We start from the raw sequence: 12,547 nt of genomic DNA on the forward strand, positions 1-12,547 counted from the left end.
GGTAATTTCATTTACTGTTTGTAACTTTGGACTTGTTTTCATAATAGTTTTTTGGGAAATTGCAACCTTAACTTACAAATCTATCTTGGATTAATACCAACTTAATTCCAATAGTACATAAAACATCTGCTCTAATGTAGCTTTGTACCCTTCCCTTCCTCTGTACTACTATAACCATATAAATTAAATCTTTATGCATTATAAATCTGTAAGAATAGCTTTATAAAGATTAATTTATGCAGTTGTCTGAATTCTGGTGGGAGGGATAAAGTTACAAACTGAAAAATAATTTCTACTGTTTTTAATATGTGTATAATAATTAGTTTTGTCAGTACACCTAATTTTTTGCATGGATTTGAATTATCCTCTTCTTGTTTAGTTGCTAAGTCATATCTGACTCTTTTGCGACCCCATGGACTGTACCCTACCAGGCTCCTCTGTCCAGGGATTTCCCAGGCAAGAATACTAGCATGTTGGTGCATGTCAAGAATGCTTGGTCAGGCAATTGGCAACTTTGGTTTGGTCTTCACTTCCTATTTGTGCAGAGCCTCAAGGTCAACCAGAGGTAAGAGGGCCTCCTCAAGTCATTCCTGATTGTGCATACAGCCCTGCATGTGCCCATTGCTTTCTACATTACTAGGAATGTGTCAGAGCTTTACCTAGTCCCTTGTTACATCTCATTCTCCCTTTTCTCATTTTCAATGTTTTGGTCAGTTTCTTGTTTGTGTCAACTGTAATCACTGCCTCAGACAATTTGGATGCTAAACAGTTGTCACTGGTTGTTTTCCACAAGTACTCTGCTGAAAAATCTGTTCACAGTGAGGGAGCTCTGAGTCAGGTCAGATAAAAGCAAGCCTTTTGATATGAGTGGGGTTTTCCCACTAACTGATTTTCCAAGGAGCTGCCAGACAGGTCAGATAATACAGATTTCTAGGAGGAGGGCTGTGGGAAGGCTATAGACATGGCGGTAGTCAGGTCACGGCTGTGCTGATTTTGAGGTTGTTGGCTTTCAAGATATACAAGGGATTTAGAAAGGAGGCTGGATATACGACAGTCACCACAACTAGAGAAAGCTCATGTGCATCAGTGAAGACCCACCACAGCCAAAAAATAAGATAAATAAATCTTTAAAAAGTCACAGAGCTTAATGTTCCCATTGAGATTCAGTCATCTTTCATGATTAAATGTTCTTTGGATTGTTGCAAGCCTGTGGTTGAATTCCAAAGTTCTGTAAACTTTGATTTTAACAATTATTGCTCCCATAGAGGAGGAGATTTTTGGAGATTCTCATTATACCATTCCCACTGATGTCACTCATCTAGCTGATTCTAATGCAACTGTGTGTATCAAGCAATATTATTGATAAACAAGATATTCAGAGTAGCTGTCTGACCTCTGGTACATCAGAATTTATGTCTATTGAATAAATTGATGTTTGTTGAATAACACTAACAATATATTAATCATTATTAATATTGGTATTAATGATATATTAATAATTATCACCAATATAATATTTACTATTGTTATCATTTCAGCCCCAAATATTTGCAGCCAAAATGTAAAGTTTTTTTGCAGTCAGTAAAGGATAGGGTTTACTGCTGTGTTGTCTTTTAATTGTATGCTCTGAAGATGGACTCAGGAAACAGATATTTTCTGCTTCAGCTAAGACTGCTCCCTCCTTGTCATGAGTTGGCTTGGTCTGCTGAGAATTTGTATTCATTCAACCACCAGTGGCCAAACTGATAGCTGCAGATTAAAGCAAGTCAATCCATAAATGCAGAGTTCAAATAATCAAAGTCAAGAGTTAATTATTGCAATTCCAGCATTTATAAGTGTTTTATGTTTTAGGAGAAATACAAGCTTTTCTTCTATGTGGTTAAATTCACGTTCCATTGTTGAACATGAAGAATATAATGACAAAGCAGCTTATTAATTGGAACTTGTTAGATCTTGGGCAAGATTTCAAATACAGTAAGAGTTTGTTAATGATGGAATCCAAGAGTTCTTTTCTTACAAGAAAAAGTATAATGAAAATAACACGTACTGATTTGATTATTTCTAATATCTGCTGGGAAACCAGCTATATTCCAGTTGGTACCTAGAATGTATAATTGTCCCTGGGTTAAGTTTCAGAAGAATTTTTTAGTTACAGTGTCATTGAGAACAACAGGTAGTTTTTCAGAGTCCTCACTCCTCCACTGGCACTGTTAATTCTCACAGCTCCTCAAACATATTGGCCATTGTTAACATGGCTAATTGCTGGTGTGCTACACTAGAGTCTGTGTTGATGTTACAGAAACAGTTTATGCTACACAGACTCTCTATTCATGTAGTAATTACAGCATGTTTGTCCTATTTCGCAAGTGTTCTCTTTGGATAATACTGGCAAGATTAAGTAATAGTTTCTCGCTAACAGTATTGCTCAAGAATATCAAACATGATGGATTGAGATTTGATGTATTACACGTACGTCTTTGGCTCCTGGCATCTTTGAGCTTTTACTTTTCTTATGTATAAAATAATCTTACAGTGGGGCTATGTCTATTGTTTCCAACACAAATGCCAGGAACTATTTGAGCAAAATATTTGATTTTCATTTTAATGGATAGTTTTTGTAATGACCAAGTGTAACACATCCCAGCCAGCCACAGCTCTCTGCCAGAAACCAGGCACTTCAAAGAGTCTTCTTTTTAGAACTCCAAAGGAACCAAAATATCTATTTCACCATATCATCCAACTTAATTATTGGCAATAAGTGACTGTTGGCAGGAAGGATGCATCACATGGTTCCAGTTCTGCTTCAGGAAAGGTCAATAGGAAGCACAAACTCTGGCCTGCATTGTGCAGACGTGGGCTTGGATCCCCGACACGTGCTTCAGAACCCATTATGCAATGTGACGCTCACTGATTCATGGCTGCTTGCACAAGGTTTTCATTACCCTGAATACAAGCATACTGGGAATGATTAACTTTGTGACATAACTCTCATCACACCACTATGGAAGATTCAAACAGAGTTCCAAAATCACGTGCTTCAGAAATAACCCAATGTGTTTTGGCTTCTTAATGGGTCTGTGATTAACAACTGCTTTAAAGCTACTGAGAGAAACAGAGAAACCTATTTGGGAATTTTGTCCAGAGTGGGGGTTTCATGAGCTTGGTTCCTGCATGAACACGCCTCTATTTTATTTTAATTGTGCCTTTTGTATTCTAATTTGCTATGAAAAACATCAGATCTGTTTTGCAATGCTCCATCTTATGAGCTTGATACTGAATATACGGTTACTTTTTTTTCTTTATTATTTGTATTAGAGTATAGTTGATTTACAATGTTGTGTTAGTTTCATGTCTACAGCAAAGTGATTCAGTAACACATATTTTTGTATCTATTATTTCTTAAGTTCTTTTCCCATTTAGGTTATTACAAAGTATTTAGCACCATTCTCTGTGCTATACAGTAGGTTCTGTTGATCATTTTATATATAGTAGTGTGAATATACAGTTGCTATTATTCAACATTTTGCGGCCACAAAGCTATGCCTCTCATATCCCCCAACATGACAGATAGTTAATATGATGCTTGTTATTGATCTCATATGATTAAATAGTAAATTAAAATTTTGCATCTTGTTAAAGATTTTTAAATCCTCGTTGAGTACAGTGTGACATGCTTGGGTATAAGGACTCTTTGATATGAAATGTCAGGAAATCAACTAAAGTGGCTTAGGCGCAAAGGAGTTTCGTGATTCTCAGCATGGAACTCTGACAGGACAGGGGAACCAGGCTCTCAGGGCTTCAGGGACACTCTTCATTTCTTGTCACGTGTCCCCTGGCATGTGGCTTCATCCTCTGGCTGGCCTCAGCTCCACGCTGCCTGCCTCGCCACCAGGGAAGAAGGGGGACTCTCTTCACTCAGGTCTAACTCAGAATCTCCCAGGAGTGGCCTCTGGTGGGCCTTGTAGATCACATGTCCCCTTTGTGGCCACAGCAATGGACATTATAAGTGGGGGATGTGAAAGAAAGTGAAAGCGAAAGTGTTAGTCGCTTAGCCGCGTCCGACTCTTTGCGACCCCATCGGCTGTAGCCCGCCAGGCTCCTCTGTCCATGGAATTCTCCAGGCAAGAATACTGGAGAATACTGGATTGGGTTGCCATTTCCTTCTCCAGAGGATCTTCCTAACCCAGGGATCAAACCTGGATCTCCTCCATTGCAGGCAGATTCTTTACTGCCTAAGCCTCCAGGGAAGGCCCAAGTTGGGGATGGAGGCCTCTCCAACTGAAGGGAGGGCTGCTATTCTGGCCAGAAAAATCACAGCAGCCCCTGAGGGCCAACCTTGACCCAACTGGTCATCCATTCCCCATGATGCCCCCAGATCACCTTAAAGCATTCCCTCCTTGTCCATCTACAACTTGCCCTAAAGGCATTTTCTCTTTTTGTGTCTACGACGTATGTTAAAGCATTCCTCTCTGTACGTCCACAAACGCAGGTGTTTGCTAAGGGCCACCTCAGGTCCTGCCAGCAACTGTACCCAGCTCTAACCCCATACCTCTAGGTCACACCCAAGACCCAAGGAGCCTGTGGCCTCCTTGCTAGTCAGTCACCTTAGCACACTGTATGCAGCGAGGAAGGGAACTCATTTATAAATGGGGACAAAGCACACTGTCCCCACAAAATCCACATGGGGAGGAGGGCATGACAGGGCCAGTAGGTCTCAGAAGTCCATGTTTGACCTCATTCCCTGACAGTAGATTAAGCCCCTTAGTAATCTCCTCACCAGGTTCTTGCTGATACGCTTTCCCCCGAAGGATGATTGGAGAGAAGCTCTTCATGGGGGTCTTTATCCCTCATTGATTGACTTTTGTGAGTGTTAGAAGGTTCTGGAGGTTTTCATGAGCTGGGTAATAAATCCCTAAAAACTGTATTTGGCTTTTCATAAATTTAATATAGGGGAGGCGGTCCATTATCTAATAACCGATAAAGTGATTCTGGTCAAATGAGTAGTCTGGGACCTGGATTGGCTGGAATCTGTGGGCTTTGCCTCCTAAGCCCTGTGCTTGGGGAATTCTGCTCTCTCTCAGTTCAGTTCAGTTCAGTTCAGTGGCTCAGTCGCGTCTGACTTTTCGCAACCCCACGAATCGCAGCACACCAGGCCTCCCTGTCCATCACCAACTCCCGGAGTTTACTCAAACTCACGTCCATCGAGTCGGTGATGCCATCCGGCCGTCTCATCCTCTGTCCTCCCCTTCTCCTCCTGCCCCCAATCCCTCCCAGCATCAGAGTCTTTTCCAGTGAGTCTACTCTTCTCATGAGGTGGCCAAAGTACTGGAGTTTCAGCTTCAGCATCATTCCTTCCAAAGAACACCCAGGACTGATCTCCTTTAGAATGGACTGGTTGGATCTCCTTGCAGTCCAAGGGGCTCTCAAGAGTCTTCTCCAACACCACAGTCCAAAAGCATCAATTCTTCAGCGCTCAGCTTTCTTCACAGTCCAACTCTCGCATCCATACATGACCACTGGAAAAACCATAGCCTTGACTAGATGGACCTTTGTTGGCAAAATAATGTCTCTGCTTTTCAATATGCTATCTAGGTTGGTCATAACTTTTCTTCCAAGGAATAAGTGTCTTTTAATTTCATGGCTGAAGTTACCATCTGCAGTGATTTTGGAGCCCCCCAAAATAAAGTCTTACACACTGTTTCCACTGTTTCCCCATCTATTTCCCATGAAGTGATGGGACCAGATGCCATGATCTTAGTTTTCTGAATGTTGAGCTTTAAGCCAACTTTTTCACTCTCCTCTTTCACTTTCATCAAGAGGCTTTTGAGTTCCTCTTCACTTTCTGCCATAAGGGTAGCGTCATCTGCATATCTGATGTTATTGATATTTCTCCCAGCAGTCTTGATTCCAGCTTGTGCTAGACCTCAGCTTAAAGGCATTTGCTTTAGACGAATAGCATATTGAGGGTTTGGGAGAGGGTGATGGGGTTACTAGTGTGCTCCAGTGTGTGGCCCTATCAGTGAGGAACTAAATTAGCCAGCTATGTAAGAGACACTATCCACTGTCAGGGAAAGGGGTCACGTGATGGAGGGGGCATGGTCAGGATAAGTCACCAAGGGCCATGCAGGAATTCTTTTGGTAGCAAGAAACACAAACCTAACTTGAACTAAACTAGGCAGGGAAAGAATTCTCTGACCAGCCAGCTTCCGGGACAGCTCGGCGTGTTGTCTGCATCTTTTCTCGGCTCTCCTTCTCCCCTGCGCACAGAACAGGACACGTCCCTGGTGGTCCCAGGTCATGTCTTCCCAGCCTTTCAACCAAAGTGGAGAGTGATCTTACCTCTATATTTTGGGAAGGACTGGGACAAGGGCGAGGTGCTGTAATCGAGAGCCTTCGTTAGGACTCCATTCTTGGAGCTGGGGGTACAATGCAGGAGACCCCCACCACACTTGGTTTTGACAGCAGGTATACATGTGGGATATCACTGGGCAGGCCCATGTGCCTGTATCTTCAGTTATTAATGCATTTTCTTGTTCACCTCTGCACATGCACTATGGTTGAACACTCAGGAAACCACGTGGTTATTGTAACGGTCTACAAATCCATGTTGCCACTAACCGGGTAAGCAAGCTTGGCACAGGTATGCCCGTGCTTCCCCAGTGTTGTAAGAGCTGCTGTGTTTACTAAAGTGCTGGTTCATCTTAGGTTGGTTCATATTAAGTCATCACTCAGTCTATGTTTGTTATCTGTCATTTTATTCATTTTCTAAGATTGATAAATGTCCAGTCACTTTCAGATAGGGCTCCTCAAAATACGATGATGTCCACACTCAGAAACACAGGTGCCCTGGTTTTTTATTGCGTCTGGAGCAATTCTACAGTTTTCTTCTGCAAGATGACTAGGCAACACCAGTGGACTTTTCCTAAATAACACATCCCGGCAAATACACACTACTATATATTCTGTACAGCACTGGGAACTGTGCTCAATGTTTTGTAATAACCTATAAGGGAAAGGAATTTGAAAAAGAATAGAAATATGTATGTAACTGAATCACTTTACATCTGGAGCTAACGTGCTGTAAATCAACTACGTGTGTGCTCAGTCACTAAATTGTGTCCAACTCTTTGCGGCTCCGTGGACCATAGCCCTCCAGGCTCCTCTGTCCATGGGATTTCTCAGGCAAGAATACTGGCTGCTGCTGCTAAGTCACTTCAGTCGTGTCCGACTCTGTGCGACCCCATAGACGGCAGCCCAGCAGGCTCCCCGTCCCTGGGATTCTCCAGGCAAGAATACTGGAGTGTGTTGCCATTTCCTTCTCCAGGGGATCCTCCTGATCCAGAGACTGAACCTGCAGCTCTTATGTCTCCTGCATTGGCAGGCAGGTTCTTTACCACTGAGCCACCAGGGAAGTTCTAAATCAACTATACTTTAAAAAAGAGAGAGAAAAAGAAAAAGAGAGAAATAAGTAAATAGCATGTCCTATTCCCTAAATAAAACTTCTAAAGAAGAGAATGCTTGGTTTTCTATTGCCTGAACATCTTACACAATGCCTGCATGTGTGATGAGACACTTAGAAAGGATATAAGATTAGTTAGCCTACAGGGCAGCCACATGTGCTCATGAGAAAAATAAGAGAGGGGAAAAGGTGGTGAAGCAGGAATCCAGCCATCACCCCTCTGCCTATATACTCTTCTCCAAAGCCCCAAGCCCCTCCTCTTCGAAGAGCAGATTGTACAATAACTTGGTGCACTTGGCTTTGGGGGACGGCAGTGGCAGGCAAGTGTTTTAATGGAGATGGGACTTGAGCTGTGTGAATTCAGGTTACAGTCCTACCCTGATGGCCCTTTCTTCCCACTTCAGCAGGGGAGCCTGTAGTTCTAGGTTCATTGCTAAAGGGTCGCATTTGCCCACCATCAAGCTTGGGAGAGGTCCCTGTCCCCGTGACTTCCCACACTCTGGCTTCATTGAAAGCCACTAGGGTGGGTAAACATTGACTCTGGAGTCATCCCAGAGCTGGTGCAAAGGTACAGGAAGCAGTTCTGGGCTGTCCAATGCTGCCTACGTGCTGATGGCTCTGGAGAGGGTGGTAACAAGGACAGAGCTGCTTCCTGGAACAAGGCGTAGATAAGAGGTGGCTTGTGCTTGAGTTTCCGTTGAACTTCACTGTGAGTTACAAAATCCTATGTCATAACTACTGCACATAGGATTTTTCAGTAGTGACTTCCCCAAGAAGGACTCTGTGTATATATAGAGAGAGGGGAAAGAGACAGGGAGGAGGAGAGAGAGAGAGAGAGAGAGACGGAGAGAAAGGGAGTGTATGTGAGCAAGCATGAGTTCCTTTTGATAATGATTTTGGAAAATGTTCAGAGAGGCCAAAAATAATGAGCGGATCTTGGGGTCTTGGGGGTCTCTATGCAGAGAGACACACACCCCCAGCCCACCCTGTGCTGAGAAACAGCAACAGGCACTGTGTGGTGGCCATGGGGTCCCCGAACCCGCCCTTCCCTGTGCTCGCTGGGAGGGGCTTCTCATCTTGGTTGTCAGACCTTCCACGCTGTACTGACGAACTAAATCTACAGCCTTCCTTGCAGGCTTTTTCGGGCTTGTAGGAGAAAAATGGCATGTAGAGCTAGGTTATTCCAAAGAGTGGCGGGAACTAAGTCCACTGGAGGCTAAAAATAGCCAGAGCCCAGCCAGCTTGGTCAGGTCTGCAGGCCTAGGGACCGCCTGCCATCACCCTGGCCCTCCCCGGGTGCCACATGCCGATGCTAGTTCCAGGAGGTGCTCAGAGCCTGTTACTCATATGTCAGATTCCCACTGTCGTGATGTTATTTCATGCACCAACTGCGTTTTCACAGAAAAGCGTGAGTCACTCCTGAGTGGGGCTTTGGGAAAGAACTTGGCCAGGGTAGGAGGGAGCGGCTCTCATAAGCCGGAAATCTAGGCGGGGAAGGGGCCTTTTATAGCATCCTGCGTTGGCTTTTTCCGTAGGTTAATTTTTATCTTAACAACCGAGATAAGGTTGAATGATCTTTTTATAAGAAATCTATTTAAATACAAGGGAATATTTGAACTTCTTTTTAAAAGGCGAGGGCATTTTTTGTGGTGCTCAATTTATAAATAAGATAGATTAGGGGTTGTTTGATGGACATTTACAACGGCAGTGACTCTTGCGGGGTATTCTCTCCGCACCACTCTGGGGACACAAAATACCCTTTGTTCTAGTCTGCAGGGACAGCGGTTCTGATCAGCCGGGCATGCCTACCCCAGAACCCTCCAGACAGGGCTTACTGCTCGGGAACAGATGGTGATTTTTCAAACTGAATGCTATTCTGGTGCACTTACTTAGGAAAAAGATCTAAAAATAGACTTGAATGAGCCTAACCTGCAAAAATAAGTTGTCAGCTTCTTTTTACTCCTTCTGGGTTGAAAACAAAGCTGTCAGCAATTTCTGTGCGTTGAGGAATCTGTGTGCTTTCTTATTTTAGAGAAAGCTTTTTCAGTAGGACTGCAATTGAGTCCCCTTAAATCTCTCAGTGTCAACAAATTACCATCTGTTGTTCTAGAGACTCTCAAGCTGATGAGTCCTCCTCCCCACTTGAAGCTGGAGACAGGTTGCCCATCTGGAAAACGGGGCCTGAGGGACCAGCTCTGTGCCCCTGGAGGGGCTTATTGCAGGATTTCAAGGTCAGCCAGACCCCCTGAAGCCTGATGCTGGGAGCAGTTTTCCCCTTGGTGCGGTGAAGGCACTCGGCTTGGAGATGGGGTAGCCATGAGGTCCGGGGTGGCGGTCCGATGCCTGTCGTGACTTGGGTAGTGATGGCCCCAGCACTGGACTTTGAGGAGATGGCCAAGCACTCACCTTCTTCACAAAGCACCTGGTGCTGTCTTGCCTGGTGGGCAATGTGCGCTGGACTTGTGGGGATTTGGTACAGTATTATTGTCTGTGAAATGAGGCTCCCCCCATACTAAACAGGGTGGGTAAAACCTAGAGAAGTCGAGGGCAGGTGGAGCCCTTGTTCATCCTGGAAAGGACTGGCTTGAATTTGAGAAATAAAATGAAGCTGGAAACAGCACTTCTTCTTGTGGAGAATTGTGCTGGTGATACCCACTCTCAGTCTAGGCCCGAGGCTCTCAGGACCGCACACCCTTCTGAGCCTTCACCGTGGTCGCGTGGGCACACAATCCACACCTCCCCCTCTCCCACACAAACCACAGACACACACCTACACTGCTGAGATGATGAGCAGTTTTTCCTGGGATGGAAAAGGTGGGATATCAGAGGAGAAAAAGTTAGACTAGGGAGATACTTGGTGGTGAAAGGGATGGAGAAAAAGAGGCTGGGCTGGGTGAATGCCAGAGGGCTGCTGGGCTCTAAGAACCTCCAGGCTGGCTCCCTCAGGCCACCCAAGAGCGCTCAGGTGATGGTCAGTCTTGGACAGTGTTGGAGGCTCTGGGAATCTGCCCAGCCAGTTTCTGTTTGATGAACTGTTTTGATGGAACGATCTCATTAACCATGAGTTAATTTAGCCTGTGTGTGCTGAGTTGGAGAAGCTAGACTCACCACTAGCCATTTTCCCAGGCTGAGCTGGGTTGGAAGCCCACACACCTCCCCTCTATGCACAGACTTTTTCGGAGGGAGCATCAGTCCATTTGCCAACCAGAGGCTCCAGGTTCCTATGGACACTAAAGGGTGCTCTGTGCACGCCTGGCTTCTAGCGAGTGACACTAAGAAAGACCATGGTGAATATATGTGTGTTTTGGACACTGCATGACAATTCTTAACAGTCTTTCTTACAGCTAAAAGCATATGGACGAATCAAAGGATTTTGACAATTTCAAAGTAGTTTGAAAGGTTGCCAGTGACTGGTCTAGGTCCCAAATTTTCTTGAAAGAAAAATAAAGTTTTAAGAGGAATAGAAAGGACAAAGTACCTCAAAAATTAAGTGGAGCAGTTCAATGGAACTTTATGGTCTTTAAACCTTGGAAGAATGTCCGTCCTACCCTTGGGCTGCTACCTGTAGTCCAGAGAGCCATGCATCCAGCTCACCCAGTCACAGCCTCTGGCGATGTGATTCCCGAGAGAAAGTGTCTGTCAGTAAAGGAAGGAGGTGGAGGGAGTACCTCTCAGAAGAAACGATCAAGAAGATATATGGTCAATGCCCTGTGTCAGCAAGGATCTGGGGCCAAAGGAGGGGTGGTGTGTCATAGCAATGATGCTGGAAATCCAAAGCCACACATTTAAAAAGAAAGTTCTCATTCTTTGTCAAAGCAGTTGAAGTTCTAGGGATTTGTCTTGAGATACTAATCAAGGGTGTGCACACAGACGGTTAACCTCTGAAACAAACAACCATAACAATAGGGGTGGAACAAATACATTTTAACACATGTACTCCATGTACTGAGACTGTGTTGTTTGTAGAAGTGTGTATATGATTGTCAAAGAAGAACATTTTCTGTGTGCTGTTATATGAAAAAAAAAAAAAAAAAAAAAAGGTTACAATTCAGTCCATGTAATATGGTTCAATTTTCATGCAATATAATACCTTTCCTAATTTTTCTGCAATTGTATTAGTTTTCTAGGGCTTCCCTGGTGGCTTAGATGGTAAAGAATTTGCCTGCAATGCTCGACACCCAGGTTCAATCCCTGGGTTGGGAAGATCCCCTGGAGAAGGGAATGGCAACCTACTCCAGTATTCTTGCCTGGAGAATGCCATAGACAGGGGAGCCTGGCAGATTACAGCCCATGGGATTGCAAAGAGTCGGACACACCTGAGCGACTAACATACACACGTTAGTTTCCTACTGTGGCTGTAGAAAATCATCACAAACCTGGTGACTTCAGACAACATTCTTCTGTTATCTCACACTTCAGTAGTTCAGAAGGTTGACATGGGTCTCTTGGGGCTCAGAGCAAGGAGTCAGTGTGGTGGTTCTGTCTGGAGGCTGCAGGGGAGCCTTTCCAGCTGCTGGTCATTTGCATCCCTGTGATCATGTCCTCACTCCTTCAGAGTAGCAACAGCAAGTTGCTGTCAAGTTCTTTTCCCACACTTCTGGTCTCTCGTGTCCTCACCCACAGCTGGGACCTGAGACCATGTTGGATGCACTCAGCTGTCCAGGAAAATCTCCCTATTTTAAGGTCAGCTGCTTAGCATCCTTCATTTTAATTTCCTGCATTTCACCTTCTACCCTAATCGTCCTTTGTCATGTAGCCTAACGTATTTATAGGTTCCAGAGCTTAGGACACAGACATCTTTGAGGGGGACAGTATTCTGCTCACCACAACACAATGCTGTGCTGTGAAAAGTCACTCCACTTGTTTCCTATTCTTTGCAACCCCATGGACTGTAGCCCACCAGGATCCTCTGTCCATGGGATTCTCCAGGCGAGAATACTGGAGTGGGTTGCCATGCCCAGATAAGAAAGCCTTTCTCAGTGATCAGTGCAAAGGAATAGAGGAAGACAATAAAATGGGAAAGACTAGAGACCTCTTCAAGAAAATTAGAGATACCAAGGGAATAGTTCATGCAAAGATGGGCACAAT

General features: G+C 44.4%; 1 protein-coding gene across 2 annotated transcripts in view; it reads left to right on the forward strand.

Moving 5' to 3' along the window:
- Positions 1–12,547, forward strand: part of AUH (AU RNA binding methylglutaconyl-CoA hydratase) — a 220,688-nt gene that overhangs the window by 192,354 nt on the left and 15,787 nt on the right. The gene's annotated exons all lie outside the window — the stretch shown is intronic.

The sequence above is a fragment of the Bos javanicus genome, chromosome 8, assembly GCF_032452875.1.
Source record: "Bos javanicus breed banteng chromosome 8, ARS-OSU_banteng_1.0, whole genome shotgun sequence".
Classification (NCBI taxonomy): Eukaryota; Metazoa; Chordata; class Mammalia; order Artiodactyla; family Bovidae; genus Bos; species Bos javanicus.